At 41.1% G+C, this 21,940-nt stretch overlaps 1 protein-coding gene across 4 annotated transcripts in view; it reads right to left on the reverse strand.

Annotated features, from left to right (window-relative positions):
- Window positions 1-19,649, reverse strand: part of Smad9 (SMAD family member 9) — a 73,172-nt gene extending 53,523 nt beyond the window's left edge. For 3 of the 4 annotated variants that reach the window (XM_005007043.4, XM_003477429.5, XM_063232631.1), the window contains exon 1: window positions 19,515-19,649. The gene's annotated coding sequence lies outside the window, so the exon portion shown is untranslated. Of the gene's footprint in view, window positions 1-19,451 lie in introns of all 4 variants that reach the window. The other variant, XM_013141088.3, reaches the window with a different exon arrangement.
- Window positions 19,650-21,940: the final 2,291 nt, after the last annotated feature.

Consider the following 21,940-nt stretch of genomic DNA (forward strand, 5'->3'; position numbering starts at 1 on the left):
TTTTTGGTACTAGGAATCAAACTCATGACCTTGCACTTGCCAGGCAGGCACTTAAGCCACTGAGCTAAATCCGCAGCCCTCTAATCTCTTCTTCTAAAAAATCTTTACCATTACCTCATTTGAAATATCTCAGATTTACTTTAACTATATTCATTTTTTAAGTTAAAAGATTATTAGATTTCCACTAACACGATGTATAAATCAACACAATATGTAAATCAATGTGTCAAAGGCAGAACTGGGACCAAGTTTTCTTATTTACAATCTGCCTGCTTTACAACTAACTCATGAGATTTTTAAATGAAAACACTGAGGGAAAAAGCTAACACAAGGAGAGAACAGCTAATTTTTCTACAATGATCCGAGTTTCTATAGCTGGAAAAGCCAAATGTCCTTCACAATTTCATCTGAAGAATAAACGCTGAGTCATCAGATGTTATATCACACACGGGACTGTTATCTCGTATGCTGGCTTGATATCTTTTAATCTAACTAGCACTTGTTTAAAATTCATGTGACCAGGACTGGGGCTGTCGCTTGGTGTAGGTGCTTGCCTAGCATGTGGGAGGCCCTAGGTTCAGTTCTACCACTGCAAAAAAGATTGATGAGTTTTAGAAAAAGGGAAAAAAATTGTTTTTAAAAATCACTTATATTACATTATGAAATTTCACAGAATTAATTATCTTAAGTGTAAAAAGATATAGACATAAGAGAAAAAAATCACATTCCATAAGTCATGTATGTGATAAAATATTGCCATCAAGAATATGTAAATAATGTCTATAACTTAACAAAAAAAAACCAACAGAATTCAAAAGTGGGTAAAGAACTTGAAGAAACATTTCTTCAATGAAGATATACAAATGGCTAAGACATAATGGGAAAAAAACAACATCATTGGTCACTGGAGAATTGCAAATCAAAATTATAATGAGAAATCACCACAAACTCACTGGGATGGCTATCATGAACTAAACAAAAATAGCATGTTCACAACCATGTGAAAATATTAGAACTTTTGTTGGTGGAAATGTAAAATGATTTGGCAGCTATAGAAACAGTTTGATAACTCCTCAAAAAACTAGATAAGTGTCACATGACCCAGCAATTGCACTCCTACGTACATATTCAAAATGTCTGAAAACAGGCACCAAATGTTCATGGCAGCATTATTCACAATAGCCAAAGGATGAAAATACCCTGAAAGTTTATCAACAGATGAGTGGATGAACAAATTGTGTTGTCTACACACAATGGACTATTATTCGGCCACAAAAAGGAAGCCATCTTGACATAATTACAAAACAGATTACCTTGAAACCACTGCTTCAGTAAAATAAACCAGACAAAAGGACAAATGGTGCATGACTCCACATAGATGAAATATCTAGAAATTCAAAGAAACAGAAGAGGAATAGAGGCTACCAGGGGCTGAGGTAGGCTGGTAAACGGGCATTATTAGTTACTGACCACACAAAGTTTCAGTTTGACAAAATAAACAAGTTCTGGAAATGGATTGTGGTGGTGGCTGGACAACAACATGACCTGCTTGAAGGCTCTGTGTTGTATACTTAGAATGGTTTAAATGGTAAGGTTTATGGATATTTTTATCACGATAAAGAAAAATTCTACCCTATTGTTCCAGCAGGCTTCATCGCTCTTCAAGGGCTCTTTACAAATGAAATCTCTCTCTGCAAAAATCAGAGGTTTTTTAAAAACTAAAATTTAATTTTCAGATGGAAAACAGTGTGCCATTGGGGCACTGAAGTCAGAATCCCTGATACAGTGAAATGCTGGGAAATGATCACACTTCCCCAGGCCGCTGCGCTGTGAGCTCCTCAGCTCTCTGCCTGCCTTTCAGACTGCTCTTCCACTTCGGGCCAATTTTTATGTACACCGATCAATTTTCCCTGATGGTGATGGTTTGGGGAGGAACAGTGAAGCGTGTTTTAAAAATAACATTTATTTCAACACCAAGAAAAGGGAAAAAGTATGGAATAATCCCTGGAGACATTATGTTTTTGGAAACAGATCTATTTTCTACCTCAAAACCAACCAGCAGCAATTTTATATGCCATTAATCAACATTATTCAGCTCTTTTCTCGGAATCAGTTAATCTTACAATGGACACCAGAAAACTTTGGTAGTCAAAACAAATAACTGAATTCAACAAGTATTTCTAGATTCAAGAACTATGACTATTGTGAAGGAATGTGGAAATACAGGTTTCTTTTATATACTACTAACATAAAGTTGTTTTAAAACTTGTAATAACTTAGAATTTCTGTAATTTGAAAGCAATAAGATCTATACAATTTGAAATTCATTCTTTCACAAAAGTCACTTTATGATCCCTCTTGAAATAAGAATATAATAGAACCAAACTGCTTAATGAAAATACTTGAAGAATATTTGAAGTTCACTTTTCAAATATACTTTTGACCATCACTCCTGGGTTTGAGTACACTGCAGCCCAAATAAAGTAACACAGGATTACTTAAATCTCACCCAATAAAAGTTTATAGAGGCCCTTCCTGTGAGCCAGTGGCAGCCATGTGGGGCCCAGGAAGAGAAACAAAAAGCCAATTTGCCCTTCCTGTGTGCCAGCAGCAGCCACACAGGGCATGGGAGGAAACAAGAAGCCAATGTACCCTTCCCATGAGCCAGCCAGCACATGGGCTAGGAGACAAAACACACACACACACACACACACACCTACCCCCCATAAGCAACCAGCTGATTCAGAGGAACACGGGCTGACTTAATAGCAACTGAGGTACAAAAACAACAATTGTATTGTTTGACTGACTTTGCAACCTAAGGCCAGTAGTCTTGAGCATCTATTTAGAGGATAATAATATGCAATATGGCAATTATGGGGATTTCCTTCTGTCTTGTTTTGAAATCTAATATTGTTCTGTTTTGTTTTTTTCTGTTTTATTATTTTTTTCTTCAATGTGCTGTTTTGATTGGTTTTATCCTGTTCTGTTTTGTTTGATTTCATTATGTCTGACGGTATGGGCAGCAATTTTGAAGATAACAAGGTATTATGGTAGCCATTGTTGATTTCCTATTGTCTTGTTTTGAAATTCTATATCACTTTCACTGTTTTGTTTTGATTGGCTTTATTCTGTTTTATTTTGTTTGGTTTTATTCTCTTTAAAATAAAATTTAAAAATAGATAAAAGCTTATAGAATAAAAATAATAAAAGGAAAGTCAAAAGTTTCATGAGGGGGCAATAAAGTATGTTCAACTCTTACTTTAAAATTAGATACTCTCTAACAATAGCTTAATTTCTTATAGTAATACAGCATTTTACATGCAACTAAAGATCCTGACTAAAAATGATTTATCTGGGTCATAAGAACACTCTTGGTTATACCAGGCATCCTTATGCTTACCATACGAAATACTAAGGTCAGTATGCCTTTGGGACTTAATAAACCATTTTGGAAGTCTTGATTTAAATTTCACATGCAACCCTGAGACACAGCTTTCTTGCCATGCAGTTTGATTTTTCAGTAAGAGTATTAATGTTGATTAGACATCATTTTTCATGGAAATTTGAAATTATTCATTTACTTACAAATTTATATATCTTGAGGAAGAGAAAAGTCAGCACCTCTTAAGAATTGGCCATGCTGGGACTGGAAGGAAACCACCAAGAAGCCAACTAACCAGCATTTCTGGAAAGCAACACAAGAGATTCGGGGCCCAGGAAAAGTCAAATAGTGCCTCCGATGAGTTTATCAGCATCACACGCGCGCGCACACACACACACACACACACCCCATAACCAACTGGCTGGTTCAGAGAACAGGCTGAATTGATAGCAACTAAGGTACAAAAAGCAACTAAATGCTTGTTGTTGGGTTGATTTTGCAGGCCTGGGCCCAGCAATTTGTGCCTATATTGGGAGGAAGACAACAGGCAATATAGCAAATATGAGGGATTTCCTTCTATCTTGTCTGAAATCCAATATATTTCTCACTGTTTTGTTCAGATTAGTTGTTTTGCTTTATTCAATGTTCTGTTTTGGCTGGTTTTATCCTGTTTTGATTTTGCTATACCTGATGGAATGGACAGCTATTGTGAAGATAACAAGATATACTATGGCAGTTACTGTTGTTTTCCTAGTATCCTGCTTCGAGAAGTTCTATACTAATTTTGCTTATTTTGATTGGTTTTATTCTGTTTTGATGTGTTGGATTTTATTATCTTTAAAATTTTTTAAAAGATAAATTAATAATTGTGTCTCTCGGTATTGTTCATCAAATTGAGAGTCACGCTCATATTAGGCAAGCTCTCTACCGCTGAGCTACATTCCTAATCCCAAAGTTATTTTTTTAAATAAAAAGATTAAAGTTTTTATTGTTGTACACAAACACTTCTTTTGAACACAAAATGACTCTTTCATTGCCTACTTACTATTTTATTCATTCTGATGTAGACTGAAAGGTATGTAAAATAGACATTAAAGCAGAAAGAGGATTTCAAAAGGATACATCTGATAATTTGGGTCACTTTAAGGCAGACTTAGAAAATTGAAAAATTATGTATGTTCCAAAATCTACTATAAATACTGAGTTAGGATGAGAAACTGTTCAAAGAGGAAAAGTAATTGGAACAAGGGAAAGGAGGAAAGAAGGAAGAAAAAAGGAAAAAATGTAAATTTTTATATTATATATATGTATGATAGCTAAAATGACTATACTAATTGTATTGGTTATTGGAAAAGAATAGTTAATACTCATGTTTAGCTCCATTTTACATGTCTATATCTGTTAGTCTAAGCAACTCTCTTGAAGATAACAGTATGCAATATTACAACCATTGTCAAATTCCTGTATCTTGTTTTGTAAACCTAAACCGTTATTGTATTTGGTTTCTTGTTGTTGTTTGTCTGTATTGCTGCTTTTTTCTATGTCTTTTTAATCTTAAATAAAAAAATAAAGTAGACTTAGAATGCTGCATTTTTACTAAATGTAGTATTGTTTATATTACGAGCACAGTTGAACATTTTCATGGTAAGCAACCCATAAGAGAAGGCCAACACTACCTTGTAGAGCTTATTAATGGCTTTACTGGCCTGACGTTTATGGCTTTGAGTTTCTAGCATTCCAATTTATATTCTTTTTAGGAAACACTGCACATCACAGCCCCTAAGGGTGGTATTTTTAATTCAGGTTGGGAAAGGCCCACACTTTAACTAGTACCACCACGAACAACAGGGAACATGATGTAATGGACAAAACATAGGATCTAGAAAAGCAGATTCAAGCCTGTGTGCTAGTTCCGCCACTAACTGTGTTATTCAAGTAGTTAATCAGTCTGATGCAGTTTCTTCTTCTATAAAATCGAAGTAATTTCTACGTTTTATGTAGTCATACTGAGAGGATGTTCATAGAGGCACTTTAAAATGTGAACTATTTTAACATTATTTTTCATTATTAACAAGCAGTACTTGCATTTTTCCTCACATGCCTCAGTGGAGGAATAAGAAAGTCCCAAAGAAAGAAAGAAAAATATCTCAGAAATAGAGATGAAGGAGAAAAAAGTTCATAGAGCTATTGCAACTTTTTTAGACTCAGTTTAAACAAGTGTGCTTATGGGATTTCAAAGACTACTGCAAATCTGAGCAGCAAATTGGGACAGGGAGATGCTTCTGGCAGATGCGACAATGGCAAAGCAACATCCAAGTGTCAGCTCCCCATCCTCTAACCACTGCCTAAGCTAGAAGGTAAGCAGCCACCCTTGACTCAGGCCACTCTTATGCAAACTGCTTTGCTTTCTTTTCTTCAACCCACGTCTAATTGGCCACCAATCCTACCAATGCTACTCTGTCACTTATGTCTTAAACATGTCCCACCCCTGGCCTCCCTAGTAAGGTTGCAGATGCAGGCGACTGACTCCTAATTCACCACCACCTCACCAGTCACCCCTCAGAAAGCGTCCTCCTGTCCAGACTCCCATAGGAGTCCATTCCAGGTCCAGACAGGATCTCGGTCACATTCCAAGGGTACATCTTGCTAGGACCTGCACAGTATGGGACAGGCAATACTTTTGTGAGTGGGGATTAAAGTGCCATATTTGTGCTTTAAGTGGTTCTTCTAAACTTCTATATGAGTATGTATTTGACTGTTTTACATTTTTAAAAAAACAGTACACACAATGGAGCGGGGGCTGTGTGTGCTGATACTTGCAAAATCAACTCCAAATAACTCTTTACAATATAGCACCTACATTTCATTTTTTTTTTTTTTTTGTCTTTTTTCATTTTTATCGGTACCAAGGATCGAACTCACGACTGCCTGCTTGCCAGGCAGGTGCTTATGCTGCTGAGCTAAATCCCCAGCCCCATATAGCACCTACATTTGCAGTCACCTCTCTTCTTGCCCCCTTTGCCCATCCTCCCTCCCACTGTGCCCGAGGGCCTCCGTGCAGTTACATTCTGCTCCACCTTCAGGAAGAAGCTGGAAGCCAGTTTTCTGGAAACCTTCTCTGGTGGTCCCTAGGCAGCAATGGTGATAGCTGTGCCTGGCCTCTGGACTTTCACAGAGGTGAGTACACAACTTCATGCCGTTGCCACACTTGACTACTTGCATTTGTTAGTTTTCCCCAGAGATGCTGAACTTCTTCTAAAGACCACAGGCCATGGCACATCATGATCTCTACCACCTAGGGCACCAGTCTGGCATGCAGGAGAAATTATTAAATGTTGAGTGAATGAAGGTAAGACCCAGTTTTAAGCTTTATAATGTAGTCTGATGTTATTTCCTTTTTTGGTACCTGGGATTGAACTCACAACCTTGTGCTTGCCAGGCAGGTGCTTAGGCCACTGAGCTAAATCCCTGGCCTGAAAGACCCAGTTTTATCAATAACATCAATGGACTTCTTTGTGAACAAGCCTTTTGCAATCACTCTATCTTCTGCCTAAAGCTCATTGTGTTAATATGATACAATAAATTTCTTTGAAAGACAAAATTATATGATGCTTTCCCTGCATCCTGAACATTCAACAGTGTCTGCTTCAATTGATGATTTGCTGCACTCTGTTTGCCAGTATCTGTTGAGGATTTTTGTGTTTATGTTCATTAAAGAGACTGGCTTGTCATTCTGTTGTGTTGTTTTGTTTTTGCTTGCTTCTGGAATCAGGGTAATGTGCTTCCAGAATGACTCTGGGAATATTCCTTCCCTTTCAATTTCATTAACGGGTTTGAGGTACTGGCATTAGATCTAATAGAAAAATGAAAAAATGTTCAACATCTCTGGCTATTATAAGAATGAAAATTAAAACAATACCAAGGGTGTATCTTACTCCAGAAAAAGTGGCTATCACCAAGAAATCAAACAATAACAAATGTTGGAGAGGCTGCAGAGAAAAAAGAACCCTTCTCCATGGTTAGTAGGAATATAAACTAGTATAACTACTATGAAAATCAATATGGAGATTCCTCAAAAAATTAGAAATTCCTCTTGACCCAGGTATTCCCCTTCTAAGTATCTTTTTGAGAGAGATAAAGACTTCATATTAGAGTGAGATCTACATTACTATGTTTATAGCAGCATAATTCATAATGGCCAAATCTTGGAAGCAGCCCATATGTCTATCACAGATGAATGGATACAGAAAACGTGGCATTTATATGCATGGACTACAACTCTACCATAAGGAAAGATTAATTTGAGTTATTTGCAGGAAATGGATGCACCTTGAGACCACAATGTTAAGTGCAATAAATCAGGCACACCAACTTAAGTATCACATTGATATGATATGATAAAGTCAGAGTGAAAATAAAGAGCAAAATAAAAGACAGATAATAAGAACTAGGGAGGTAGTTTCTCACTGTCATGAAGGAAGAGAATCCAGAGATAGAAGAAGCTGGAAAGGTAAGAAACGAAAAAAAGGAATTGGAACGTGATATGCTCACACACCAAGTCTCCACAAGGAATGTAACCCTGATGTGTTACAAACATATAACAAAATGAAAATTGGGAAAAAAGTGATGTTATATAAAACAGCAATTTAAATGAAGATACCTTGATAGTGTTAAGTGGCTATAAATAATATTTTAAATGTTTTTTAATGATAAATGAGCCATTTAAAAGGTTTTATAAATACGTGTGTTTGAGGGCCTGCAGTGTTCTGACCATAGGCCACCTGAAGGGCAGAGCTTAGGAACTGATAAACAATAATCACTGGTAAGCTGGGCTGTGAACTGCTGTTTGGGAAAGCTCAGACTTTTCATCCTTGAGTACAATGAAATCTGCTTCCTGTGTGCTAGCGCACACCTGATGTGGTCCTCCAGACAGGCTTCTCACCATGTGATTGTCCTCTTAAAACCCTTAAAGTGCTTGCTTGTTTGTTTGCTTTTGTTTTGGCCCCTGGCTGAAACTGAATAGTTCTTTTTTGCCTTCCATACTGGAGTATGGTAGCACACGCGCACACACACACATAGCCCCGCCACGGAAAGGGGTGGCGGAAGTCTACTGCAGGGGTTCACATTCACACTTGAGCCAGTAGGTCACTGGGAAAACAGGGGATGTAGGAAGCAGTGCTTGCCTGCAGGGGCCAGGGGCAGCCTCAGCATCCCCACATCCTCATAGCAATCGACTGCAAGAATCTTTATTCCTCATGTCTTCTATTTTGCCTCTATTTATATTCCCAGACCTCAAATGGGATCATCCTATTATTCATGTCAAGAGTGGCTTGAAATTTTTACACACAAAAACTGGAATTCTAACCAGGAAAAATATAACAATAAATCCAAGAAAGTTATAACAAGGGAAGTTGCTAAATAATCTCACTAATGAAGAAACATTTTGCTATCTGCTTTCCTTAGCTCCCTCACGCTAAGGGCTATGAAATCCTGGAGACAAGGGTTTCATTTTTGTTTTGTTACTTCTATTTCACTGTGTGGTCCCCAGGGCCTGGTTTAGGGCCTCATAGCAATTTAGATACAACAGACACAGAGTAAATAAAGGTCTAATTAATAAACTATAAAGTCTCATAAATTTAAAGTTTCACATTTTAAAGCAACTGCTACATCCAAACGTCTCAACATTTTAAACTCCCAAAATAAAATCAAAACAATAGTTTTTTAAAGTATATTTAGAGTGTCTTGAAAGTAATTTATGTGCAATAACAATAGAAGACAAAGAAGGTACCATTTCTTTGAAATAATATCTAGGTACCAACTTGTCAGTGTTTGCAAACACAGCCAACACCCAATGACTGCTTTGTGCAAACATGTAATTAGTCAGCAAGCTGAAAAGGAAGCATTTATACACACAAAGGTTTGTATTTGGCAAACATCTGATCCAACTCCTGTTCCTGAAAAGACATTCTGCTGCCATTAGAAAACAACAAAAAACGTGATAAAATGCATCAAGAGAAAGAAAACTAGGGGAGACCTAACATTTTTTAGCTTAGAGCGTTTTATCACTTTCCACATTCGTTACCACTAATTTTGGTCTCTAACAGTCTAACAAGGTTAAAAATAAACAGTCCCTCCATGAGTCACTGGTGGTCTCACCTTATAAACAAGTTGTACTTTGTTTCCCTGTGACATTCGGAAATCAGAATGGTTTTCCCATACAAGCATGTTACAGGCGCTGATGTGATTCCCTGACCCGTGCATAGCAAACCTCCCACCAGCTAAGGCAGGTAGCCTTCAATACTAGCAAAACCGGGCCAAATGTGTGATGCTTATCAGGGGCATCTGCCAACCTGTTTTCTATAGCATTCTCCTCTGCATGCTTGGGTGCCTTCAACCTTCACAGCTGGGCTGATGCCTAAGTTTTAAAATCAGCTACATGTCCATACAACTCATCCCATCAAACCAGCTCTCCTTCATGTGATTTTCAGTACAGAAAAACATTAAGATGAAGTCATGGATTTATAATTAAGTGTAAGTAACGGGAAAAAATATCCTACTAAGGCTGGGGATTTAGCTCAGCGACATCAGCACCTGCCTCGCAGACGCAAGGTTGTGAATTTGATCCCTGGTGACAAAAAAAAAAAAAAAGTATCCTACTATGACTATGAGGCAAAAACTAACAGAATCTTCAAATTCTTTTTTGGGTTATCATTATTTTTTAAAACATGGTACTATCAAATCAGTTAAAGTTAAATACAAAAATGTTCAGAAAGTACCAGGGAAATGTAGTGGTGCCTGCCTGTAATTCCAGCATTCTGGGAGGCTGAGGCAGGAGGATAGCAAGTTCAAACCAGCCTGGGAAACTTAGCAATTTAGTGAAACCCTGTCTCAAAAAAAGGGTAAGAAAAAAAAGGTGGGGTAAGAGAGTAAGTAGCTCATGGTGAAGGCCCTGGTTTCAATCTCCAGTTATGAAAAATAAAAGTCACAAAGCAATGCCTGGCACTTTAGTAAAATGCTACCATTCATCAAATTTCCCTCTAAAAGATCTGCAGATCTGCTCCACACTCTCCATATCCCATAAGAAGTTAGCACAAAATCCTTTGAGGACTACGCTGACCACGGCACAATCACTGCATTTTATAAAAACAAATCCACACACACACACTAAGAAACCACTGGCTCCTAAACAATTTAACACATTTGAAGTGAAAAGTCTTAGACTGGGTACAAGAAGCTATTTCATGACATGAAGCAGGCTGCAAAAAGCCAGCATTAGAGACGTGTGTCCAGAATCAAGTTCAAGCCTTCACTCCCTCCCACATTTGCCAAAACCTCTGAATCTTCTCTAAGTCGTCATCTGTGTGGGTCAGCTTGCCACTGCTGTGACCGGATTCCTGCCATAAATCAGTTTAAGGGAGAAAAGGTTTACTTCCAGCTCGTGGCTTCTGTCCACGGCCACTTGGCCCCATTGCTGTGGCCTGTGGTGAGGCAGCGCATCATGGTGGAGCAGGTACTGCACAGCAAGTGGCCGGGTGCAGGACAGCCAGAAGCAGAAAAACAGGAAGGAAGGGGTAGGGACGAGATTTAATCCCCAGGGTCACACTCAAATGACCCACTCCCTTCAACTCGTCCCCACTTCCTACCAGCCGCTGCTGCTGTGAAGTCATCAGTGGGATGTTTCATTGGTGAAGTCAGCACCCCCGTCATGAGTGACGACATGATCCCTTCCCCAGGGCCCACCGTGCTGCATCGGGGACCACGCCTTCAATGCAGTGAACATTTTGAGGGTTATTTCAGCTCCAAACCACTGCACCACACCAGCTTAGAAATCCAGATGCCACCAGCACTTCTGAACAGCCTCAGGAGCGGTGCATAGTTTCCAAATTACTCTGCCCATTGGCAAAATACTGAGAAAAGGAATTTGGGGATGAATGGTCATCCCTGGTAATCCCACTGCTGGTAAACAGAAGACTGCGTCTCAGGGTCACAGAACTAGGTCATTTCACGATGGACAGCTATACATTTCCCACTTATACAGTCTTTCAAACTTAAATTGGAGGAAGAAAAAAAGGAAGTGGTCAGACATAAAATATTAAGGGGATGTTCGTATAAAGACAATCCCATCAGTGACATGAGCTAATGGGGGAGGAGTTGATATTTAGTATTTATAAAGAATATTGAAATGGTTATTACAGGAAAATACAGAACTACAACAGTCTCCTTTACATTTACATTTATTTCTTTAAACTAAATGTGGACTGTGGAATAAGAGGAACGTACCATAATCTTTTCATTTTTATGACTTCTAAAGTGCTATGTTCCTGGGCACATACATTTATAATCTATTTCTTAATATTTCTGCATTTCATTTGAAACCAAATTGAATTTAAATTATACAATGTAGACTCTGTGATTCTTGAAAATTGGTTTCCAGTGGATTAGAATTTACCAATTAAAACTGTTCAACTGAATATATTTTCCAGGCATGCTGCTTTAAACAAATTCTAGGACTTCCGGGAGAACATGGCGGACAGATAACAGCAACTACCGGAGGCTCTCTGAAAACTAGGCTCAGAAGCCAGGTATGGTGCGGACTAAAGAGACATAAGCAGGTGGAGTTATGCTCTGCTGACTCAGGAACGAACTCGGCTGAGAGAAACCAACTCGGAATGCAGTCCTGGTGCTAAAACAGGAACAGAAAAGCCTCGCTGCTGAGGCTGGACCCCACGCCATTTGGGTTTCCCGCCGCGCGGTGGCTGGCTGCCTCTACATCGGCTCGGCAAGGAGAGAGACGCACGGAAACTCTGAGAACGGGAGTCTGTGAACGGAGTCGAAAACAGGACAGGCAGGGAGGCATGTTCTGACTTGTGGCGAGGTGAGTGAGAGAAACTGACACTCCACCACAGTTTGACTCCAGCGGACTTTCTGGGCCCGGGCAGTCCTGCGGGAGCAGGGCGCGCTGGCGACTCCAGCCACACATTCCCCTGTCGGGCGGAATTGGTGAAAAGTGCCTGGCCTGCGTGACGCTGCCGGCGGACCCCGTAGGCTGGCCAACCCAGATCCCAGAGCCTGACGGAGGCCGGGAGGGGCGGGCCCCCGCGTAGGCTGCCTGGTGTGCAGCAGTGAGTGGAAACACCTAACTGGCGCAATTCGATCAGGCTGTGGCTGACAGAGAGAGAAGCTAGGCCTCTCATATAAGCTTGCATACATAAGGAACAGAGAATATGGGAAGAGGCAGCAACAAGAAAGGCTCCTCGGCCCCCAATTCTGAGAAACAGGCAATAACAGACACCGCACCATTACACATAAGGCGCCATATAGAGAGCCTCATAGACCAATTCAGGAATGAAGTTATCAACGACCTGAAGCTAGAAGTATGCAAAATAGTTAGAGAAATACTAAGCACCACCCAAGAAAAAACAGATGGTGGAATGGAAGAACAGAAAAAGAGGGGAGAAGTGTTTGATGGAGAAAACAGGGAAAGCATAGAATACGTGAAGCAGGTTCAAAGGGACTACCAAGAAACTAAGAAGTCTATCGAAGACTGGCATAACAGCTTGAAAGAAACTAAGGACAGACTATCTGAACTGGAGGGCAGAATTGTAATATGGGAGAATGAAATGAAAAACTTCTTAAAAATAACAAAGAAACAAACAGCAATAATACAAAGACAAGAAGATGATAAGAGGAGCCATAACTTAAGGATTAAGAACATAAAAGAAGAAGTAGGGACACAAACAAATGAACTACAAAAGCTACTCACAGAAATAATCCAGGAGAATTTTCCTAATTTAGCAAAAGGTAAAGATACTCAGATGTATGAGGCATACAGGACCCCAGCTACCTACAACCCAAACAGAGCAACACCCAGGCATATAATAATAAAAATTCCAGAAATTCAATACAAGAACAGAATATTAAAAGCTGTCAGAGACAAGAAGCAGACCACTTACAAGGGAGCACCCATCAGAATTACAGCAGATTTCTCTGCACAAACCATCAAATCACGAAGAGCTTGGGGGGAAATAATTCAAGCTTTGAAAGATAATAATCTCCAGCCAAGATTGAGATATCCTGCACAACTGTCCCTCGAAATTGATGGAAAAACAAGGTGCTTCCAGGATAAAGAGGAACTGGGGGAATTTGCAACCACCAATTCAACTCTACAGAGAGTATTGCAGGATATTCTAAAAAAAGAAAAATACAAAGAATCCAGAAATAATGGAGGCCACAACGAATGGAGCAGAGAACAAAGTGAAGAAGACAAACTGACAGCTACTGACAGAATAAGAGCTCAACAGAAATGAGGCAGAGAAGATTGGATGATAGGAACAGCTATTTTGGAGAAAATGACATCTTAATAGGTAATACTGATTTAGTATCATCTTGTTTTGAAGTCTCATCTAGCTTTTGTCCTTCTGTCTCCAATGGTCCAAATAGGTTGTATCTTACTGGATTTTATTATGTATGATAGTATAAGCAAAAACCTTTTAAAGACAAGGAGATTATACAGAAACCATTGTTCATTTTCTGTTAGTCGATTCTAAATACTCTGTAATGCTGTCATTCTCTTGAATGGTTTTACATTGTTTTGATATACTTAATGCTACAGTATACGAAGTTGTACTCAAGGATTTCAAGGAAAGAGATAATATGGTAACTACTTTTAGGTCAGGATTATCTGGTGGTGAAACACTATTCTGCTTAAATGGTTATGTTTTGATCTGTGCTGTTTCGTTGTTATGCCCTCTTTTATCTCAATCTCCACTCCATTATTTACTTTTTTATTTTTATCCTTTTAATTAAAGGAAAAAAATAGCAGGATATATTATAGTAACCCACTTTGACTTTCCATTACCTCGATTTAAAGCCCTGTATTACTCTCACCATCTGGTTTTTAACTGATGTTCCCCCATTCTGTTTTGCTGAATAGTATCAGGTTCGAAAATTTAGGCATCAGCTGTGAAGATAATGAGATTCATTATGACGCCCATTCTCATTGACTTTTATCTATTTTTGAAGACCTACAATGTCTCCAATGTTTTGGTTTTGTCGGTTTTATTCTTTACAGTTTTGTTCAATTGTATTGTAACTAACAATATAGGCAATTCTATTAGAGATAGCGGGAGGCATTATGGTAACCATTGTTGATCACCTTGTATTATGTTTTCACATTATCTATTATGTCCACCCCTTTGACTTGACCGATTCTGTTCTGTTATGTCACATTTGGTTTTACTCTCTTCCAAAAAAGTAATAAGAACCATGGGAGCAATGAAACCCAAAATGTGTAATAGTCATTGTACAAAAGAGAGGAAAAGAAAGTGCTCTGTACTATATAACTGCATGTATATTTAAGTGTATAAGATAGAAAATGATATCACAGAGTTTTATTGGATCATTGAACAGAACTGTTTGCAGTATCATTGATGGAATGTCTACTTTACAAGCTTTAATTTTGTGACTTGAACAATTATTTCTAAGATGACAATATGTAATCCATTAACTAGTAATTTCCTACTGTTCATTTTTTTTTCTGCAAATCTGTATAACTTGTACCCTTTCTCTGCTTTTTTTCTTTTCTCCTTAAATAAAATTAAAAAAAATAAATAAATAAATAAACAAATTCTACTTCTTACATTATTGTGTATTAACTCTATTAATACCGAATGATTGAGCAGAACATGATGTATTTGCAGATAAGATTTTGCATTTGCACTATTGTCTGATATAAATGAGCAGGGAACAGAGGAAGATGAAGACTTAGTTCTCTGACACTGCAGATAATGAGACCCTTTATGCAGCTGACCTGAACACCTGAACAACGCAGAAGCTCATCTCAGGAAGCAGCCTGATACTTTCCTTTTGTGAGTATGAGCTGAAATACATATACTAAAAACAGTATCAATGTTTATGTGGCTATGGTAGGGCTGGGAGGAGCAGGGGTCAGCATATCGTGTTAGCAATTTTCTGCAGAATCACATTAGAGTTTCACTGTGGTAGCCATATCACATTAAAATCTGGGGCTTTTTTTTTCTTCTTGCTAAATGGGTTCCATTGTGTATGTAGTGAATCTGATATGGAAAATTGCTAATGCAATAAGAGTATCATAGAAGCTTTCCTGACTGTAATGCTCAGCCACAGTATTCTGGAGGAGGCCCAACTGGACTGGGGGATTTCAGAGTCACTTCTCAGAGCCTTTTGACAAGTCCTTAGCTCCAGTTCAACACTGGCTTCTTGAAAAACAGACCTTTAAGATCTGCTCCATAGATGAAATGCTTGTACAGATTTACAAGTTCAGCGAAAAGATTAGTCATTCAATTAATATTTATTGACTGACTACTATGCAGGGCACAGTGATCAACCCCATTAAGGGAATGAAACAGTAGGTAAAACACAGCCACCTCCTGTAAGGATCTTGTAAGAATTGTCTGAGGAGAAAAAAATTAATCTATGAGTAACTTAATACAAGACAAAACGTGCCAAGAGTGGTAAACACGAAGAGATCAGAGGAGCTCAAAGGAGACACACCTGGCACCGGCACCGGGATCATCACAGAAAATTCGCGAAGGCAGTACCCTCTAGTCCCGCCAAACCAGGGAAGCTGCAATCTACCTGAGGACCTTGTGGAGGGGAGAGGGCAGGAAAAGGGACTCTGTCTCAGCTTGGGTAAAGGCGTACAGAAGAGGACAGCCAGGTTATGCTGTATAATTCACTTTCTGCCTTTCAGATGAGCTTGGAAAAGGCTCAGCCCAAAGCTGACACCAAAGGAGAACAGTTTGTGAGGGGAATGGGGAAGATGGGCATGGTGTGGTTTGGGGCAGGAAGCGGGGGCGCCGAGCAGCAGCCACCTCCAGCTTTCAGCAGCAGTGTGATGACTTCTAATGCTAACAAGGATCTTGAAATCTTAATAACTTCAGTTGACACAAATTTCCCAAAAGACATAATTTACAGAAATGTTTACTTTACAAGCTTAGTTTATTGCAGGAAACATCTATTTACATTTTGCTATGTCCCTACTCTTAACATAGATATTCACTGGCATAACACCATTACAATAAGTACTTAGGAAATTACTGTCCTTTTTAAAGAATAACTTTTCAACTCGCTAGCAACAGTAACCTAGAAAATATAAATCTGACAGCCTAAAATTACAACAATTTAAGGAGATTCATGCTTTTGATGTTCCGTTATATTTACTGTTTTATTCTGTACATACTCCTGATTCTAAATTCTTCCCCAAATGCTCAAAATAATAAACAGAAAGCCTGTACTAAGCTTCATTAAAATTTAAAAATTTAGCACTCTTGAGGGCAGAGGCAGGACTGAAACCTTGATCCCAGCCTGGGCAACTTAGTGAGATCCTGCCTCAAGATAAAAATAAAAGGGGCTGGAAAATACAGCTCAGTGGTAGAGCACCCCTGGATTCAATCCCCAGTCCTGCAAAAAAGAAAACCCTTAAAATTTAATGTGGTATAGTTGTGAAAGCATTTATTCGTCACCATCTTTACCTTCCCTTAAATCGGAGCATACACTATGGATAAGCATTACAATTTTTACATATTTCAGTTGAACATCATGAAACAGCTGTGTGGCTTATTACATAATAAAGTCAGATACACATAAGTGGATTGGCTCAGTGCTACAGTGCCACTTGCTAAACACCATCACTCCAATTTAGCAAAGTATATTCCACTCTCTAGTTAATCAGAATTAAAGTATCTGCACAATTGAAATAGAGTATTTTCCTATTATGAAATAACTTCTTAATTTTATCTACCCCAACGGGCTACATTTGAAAGCATGAGCAAATTTTTTAGTTGTTTACTACTTACAGCTATTTTTAGTAATGTTTCATCAAAAAACAAAACCTTTGGGGGCTGGAGATTTAGCTCAGCGGCATAAGCGCCTGCCTTGTAAGCAGGCAGTTGTGAGTTCGATCCCCGGTACCGATAAAAAGGAAAAAGACAAAAAAAATTAAAAAAAAAAAAAAACTTTCATTCTCATGTCTTAGGTAAGCATTCTCATGTTTTAGGTAAGATGCTGCAGTTCATACCCGTGAAAACCTGATTACTTGTTATTCAGGGATGTATAAGTAAGAGTGAAGAAAAATTTAAAGGAAAAATTCAAATAGGTTATGTTGAGTTTAAAAAGACTAATATCAAAGATGCTAGAACTGTAAGTGGGACATCGTTTGAGGAACTCAATCCTCTGCAATCCTCTCAATCCTCTGGTTCCAAACTGAACTGATTGAGAATCAAATGAAATTTCCCCATAAGGTCAACATCAACCCTAACCCCTGTATTTGACTCACTTCTTGTCCAATTCGGTTTCAAACCAGAATCAGGTAAAGATGTTCATGAACCGGGGCGCCATATGTGTACTTAATGGATTAACCTAAAATTGGTCTTTTGATTTTTAGTAAACAACGCACGGCACTGATAAAAACGAGTTTGCCCTGATCAAGAGTATGCTGGCATTCTCTTAGGCAGAGCTTGAAACCACAGAACTCCTGCATAAAACAACTCTGACAAAGACAGCCAGTCAAGCAGAAAAATGAAGTTGGTTGTGTCAGAACAGATTCGAGGCCTAAGGCTGTCTAGTGAACAGTCAGCTTGCCCTCACTGAGGCGATTACAACCACTAAAGGTTATTTTTCTGATATATTATTCGAAACTTGTCATCTTGTCATATTTAAAATGCTTATCTGTAAACTACCGCATCTATTTCTTATCTGCCGTATCCCTGATAACCACAAATTTGACAGCGGTCCAAAATCATACTCGTGGATTCCTACCAGCATGGGGAAACTCGTTTATTGAATCCTTGTCTATTTCGAGTACAGAATGTTTGGGTCTCTTTTTTTTAACTTTCTTTTTTAAATATAGACCACTATTTTTTTTTAACTGTAAACACCCAGTGGCATTCCCTCACACCGACAAGAGTCCTAGCACAGAAGACATGCCTGAAATACTCACATCTCCTTCACCCAGACAGATTCTGCAAACATGAAGCTATTGCCTACGCAGTAACCTTATTAAATGTCTTATGACTTTCTAGTCATTCCCCATTATTCTAGCCAAACCACATTTCCAAGATATCATCTGAGAAATCTAGGAAGTCACTGAAAGGGTACTTGTAAAATAAATCCATTAAAAGCAACTCACTGTCCTCGTGGGTGTGTGTTCGACTGAATTACTGGATAAAGAACTTACAAACACTTTTGTTCCAAAGCTAGAACTACATCATTTATAGGAGTCGCAATCGCAGCCTAGAAATAAATCAACAGAAGTATTTCTAAACTATCATTTCAAATTTCCACGGTCGAGGGTGGGAGGAGGGAAAAAGAGCGGGGCGAAGAGTTGTCAGTGATTAACCATCCACGCCGAGCTTTCGCCCGCGCTGCTCCTGGCGCTCACAAAGCCGGCGTCGCTCAGTCTCCGGCTCCGGCCCCCACCGCGCACCCTCCCCGCGGGCAGCGCGGGCACCGCAGGCCCGGGGAGGGACAGACGAACCCGGGCTCCGAACCCATCCGAGCGCAGTGGCCCAGAGATGCTGGAACAGCAGCCCTAACCACCACCATGCACACGCACACGCAGACACACACGCGCACACACACACACACACGCTTCGCGTGCCTCGAAGGTAAGCAGAGCACCAAGTACGGGGATGAGACCGGAGGCAAGCGAGGCCAGCTGAGCCCCAAGAGTCGCCACGACTGCCCCACACAGCGCGCACACGCGTGCCCAGCGCTCCAGCCACCCGAGCGGGCGAACGGGTGGAGCCGGACCCCGCGGCCGCCTCGGCCGCGCCCCTCCCGGCCCGGCCCGCCCCGCCTCGGCTCCCGGGCGCCCCCGCCCCGCGTCCACGCGCGGGGAGGTCGCGCGGTGCCCGGCGGCCGCGGTCTGGGCGCGGCCGAGTCCCCGGAGCTGTCCCCACCCCAGCCCACGCCGAGCGACGCGGGTGACGAGCGCGGAGAGCCGAGCCCACCGCAGGACCTCGCGACTCCCCGGTGGAGAGCAACTTGGCACGGCCCGCCGCTGCACCGCGCGGCCCGCAGCGCTTACCTGGCCCGCGGCCGCCCGCGCCCCACCCGGCCCCGCCGCCGCCCGAGCGCCCCGCGCACTCACCGCTGGCTCGCGCGCCCCGCGGCTGCAGAGCGGACGGCGGCGGGACCGAGACGGCGGCTGCAGCGGCGGCGGCCCCAGCCGGCGTCAGTCAGACTGGAGCCGCCGAGCCTCAGCGCCCGTATTAGTGCGCCGACCTGGAAAGCGGCCAGGCGGCCCTGCTCGCGCCCGCCCCGCCCGCCGCGGCCGCCGCTCCGAGCGCGGGGAGGGGGCGGGCCGGGCCACGTGCGCGGAAGCCGGCGTGGGGCCCGCGGCCGCGGGGCACCGTGACCTCCTCCGGCCCGACCTCGCCTCCGTGATCCCGAGCCCGCGCCTGCCCGGCCCCCGCCCAAGGTCACTCCCTGCGCGGGCCGCTGCGGCCGCGTGGGTCGCCTCCAGGCTCTCCCTCCCCAGCGTCCCTAGGCAGTCTCGCCACCACCTGGAGCGCCAGGCTGCTAAAAGGGGTTGACACTGTCAGGAAAATAGAGGATCGCAAACACACGGGTGGGGGACCCTTCCACTCTTCCAACCGGCCTTTTCTGAGCCCTGTGGTGACTGCTACTTGCTGTTTCTTTATGCACTTTGCAGGGTAAAGGGATCCTACACCTATCGGCAGTGCCAGAGCAATTGTACTGGCACAGAAAAAAAGTAATCACTCTGAAGGGTGAGTAGTGGTTCAAAATAATACTATAATCGTGTAGATTGTAATTTATTTACACAAGCATACAATATATAATACTACCTAATTTGACCTTCTGGGCACACAGCAATTTTAATATACAGTGCGGTGTCACCTAGGTGAGCCTCCTCTAGAGGTCATTGTGGACTCCGACTCATTCCAAAGTGCCACTGATGCCCTGATGGCCTCAGATGTCCCGTTACGCAGTAGGGCTTCTCAGAAACAGCTTTGACTGTAGGACATGATCGTGGAATAAAGCTTCACTGACCCTTTGTATACACACATCAGCTCCTTGAGGCCCTGACTCTACCTCCCAAACGTAAACACAACGCTTTGGGTTCAAGCTGTTTTTTTCTAAAAGCACCACACTTCCGGCTAGATGATGCTTTCACCTTTCCATACCATTGATGTTGAACAATGACCTTGTTTAAAATACACTGCAGAGAACTTTAAACACCATGTGTTAACCTTAAATTTAAGTCATTTTTCTAACAGGGGCCATGTACTTAGGCTCCAAGGTAGATGTTAAGTTTGAGATTGCCCTGGTGAAATGTACCAGGAAGCATGCAGACTGTTAAAAGCTACAGATACAGCAGAGAGTATTTTAAGGATTATAAATGGCGTGCACTTTATTGCGAGTAAACTAATTAGGTCCTCGGAATTGATACCTTGTGGCTCAGGTCTTACAAACATGATATTAAGAAAAGAAACGGTCCATCACTCTTCCTTTCTCCTACAGGAGCAGGACGCAGAGGACGTGATGCAGAGGAGGAGTTGTTACCTCTGCAGGGCTGGCTTGTGCTCCTGGCATGGAGTCTTTCTAAATTCATGGAATTCTCTTGGCTGTTGGCAAGATTTTGATTTACAGACTACATAAATATTTGTAGTCCGTTTTTTCCATACATTCTCATTTACATATGGGGAAATGTATGTGTTCTGGTAACTTTTCCTCCCTAAAGACTAACATCACTGATATGATTCCTCTCCTGTATTCCTCAAAACTGGTATATAAAGTTAATCCATCAGAATAATACCTGGTGAGTTTCAATGGTGAGCAAGTTTTAGTCTTGAGAAGCAGGGCTAAATGTTGATTCCCTAAACTGGGGGTAGTGGCCCACTTCTGTAATCCCAGCACTCTGGAGGCTGAGGCAGGAGGATTGTTGCAAGGTTGAAACCAGCCCAGGCTACAAAGTGAGCCCAAGGCCAGCCTGAACTGTATAGTGAGCCCTGTCTCAAGAAAGCAAAAACAAGAACAAAGAAGATAAATGTTGATGCCATTTTTCAGAAGTTGACTCCCCTGGTTATAGAAAACCTAGTTTGCTTTGTTTTTCCCCCATGATACCTTGACTGGCTGCAATCTTACTGCTTAACAGAACTTGTATTATGGGGATAATATAAGAGATAATAATAAAACATTGTATTGTGGGGATAATATGAGAATTGAAAGTCAGCCGTTGTGATTTTGTGGAAATGCTTTTAAAATGTTGATTCAGATCATAAAACCATTGCAAAACTAAGATCTTTCTTTTCTGAAAGATTGTAAGGTCTTAACTGAATGTGAACAGCCTCAGTAATGTAAGAGCAGCTTTCTTGCCCTTGAGTGGGTTGTTTTGTCTTATTTATTCTATAGCGAGTGCTATGCATCTCCCAAAGACTTGTGTGTTAAAGGGTTGGTCCCCAGTGGTACTTTTAGGAAGTGGTGGACCTAAACTAAGACGCAGAGCTCGGTGTAAGGAAGTTAGATCATTGGAGGCTGGCCTTTGGGAGACAC

Source organism: Cavia porcellus, unplaced genomic scaffold (assembly GCF_034190915.1).
Source record: "Cavia porcellus strain 051 isolate PalLab524CR breed Dunkin Hartley unplaced genomic scaffold, mCavPor4.1 scaffold_21, whole genome shotgun sequence".
NCBI classification, from domain to species: Eukaryota; Metazoa; Chordata; class Mammalia; order Rodentia; family Caviidae; genus Cavia; species Cavia porcellus.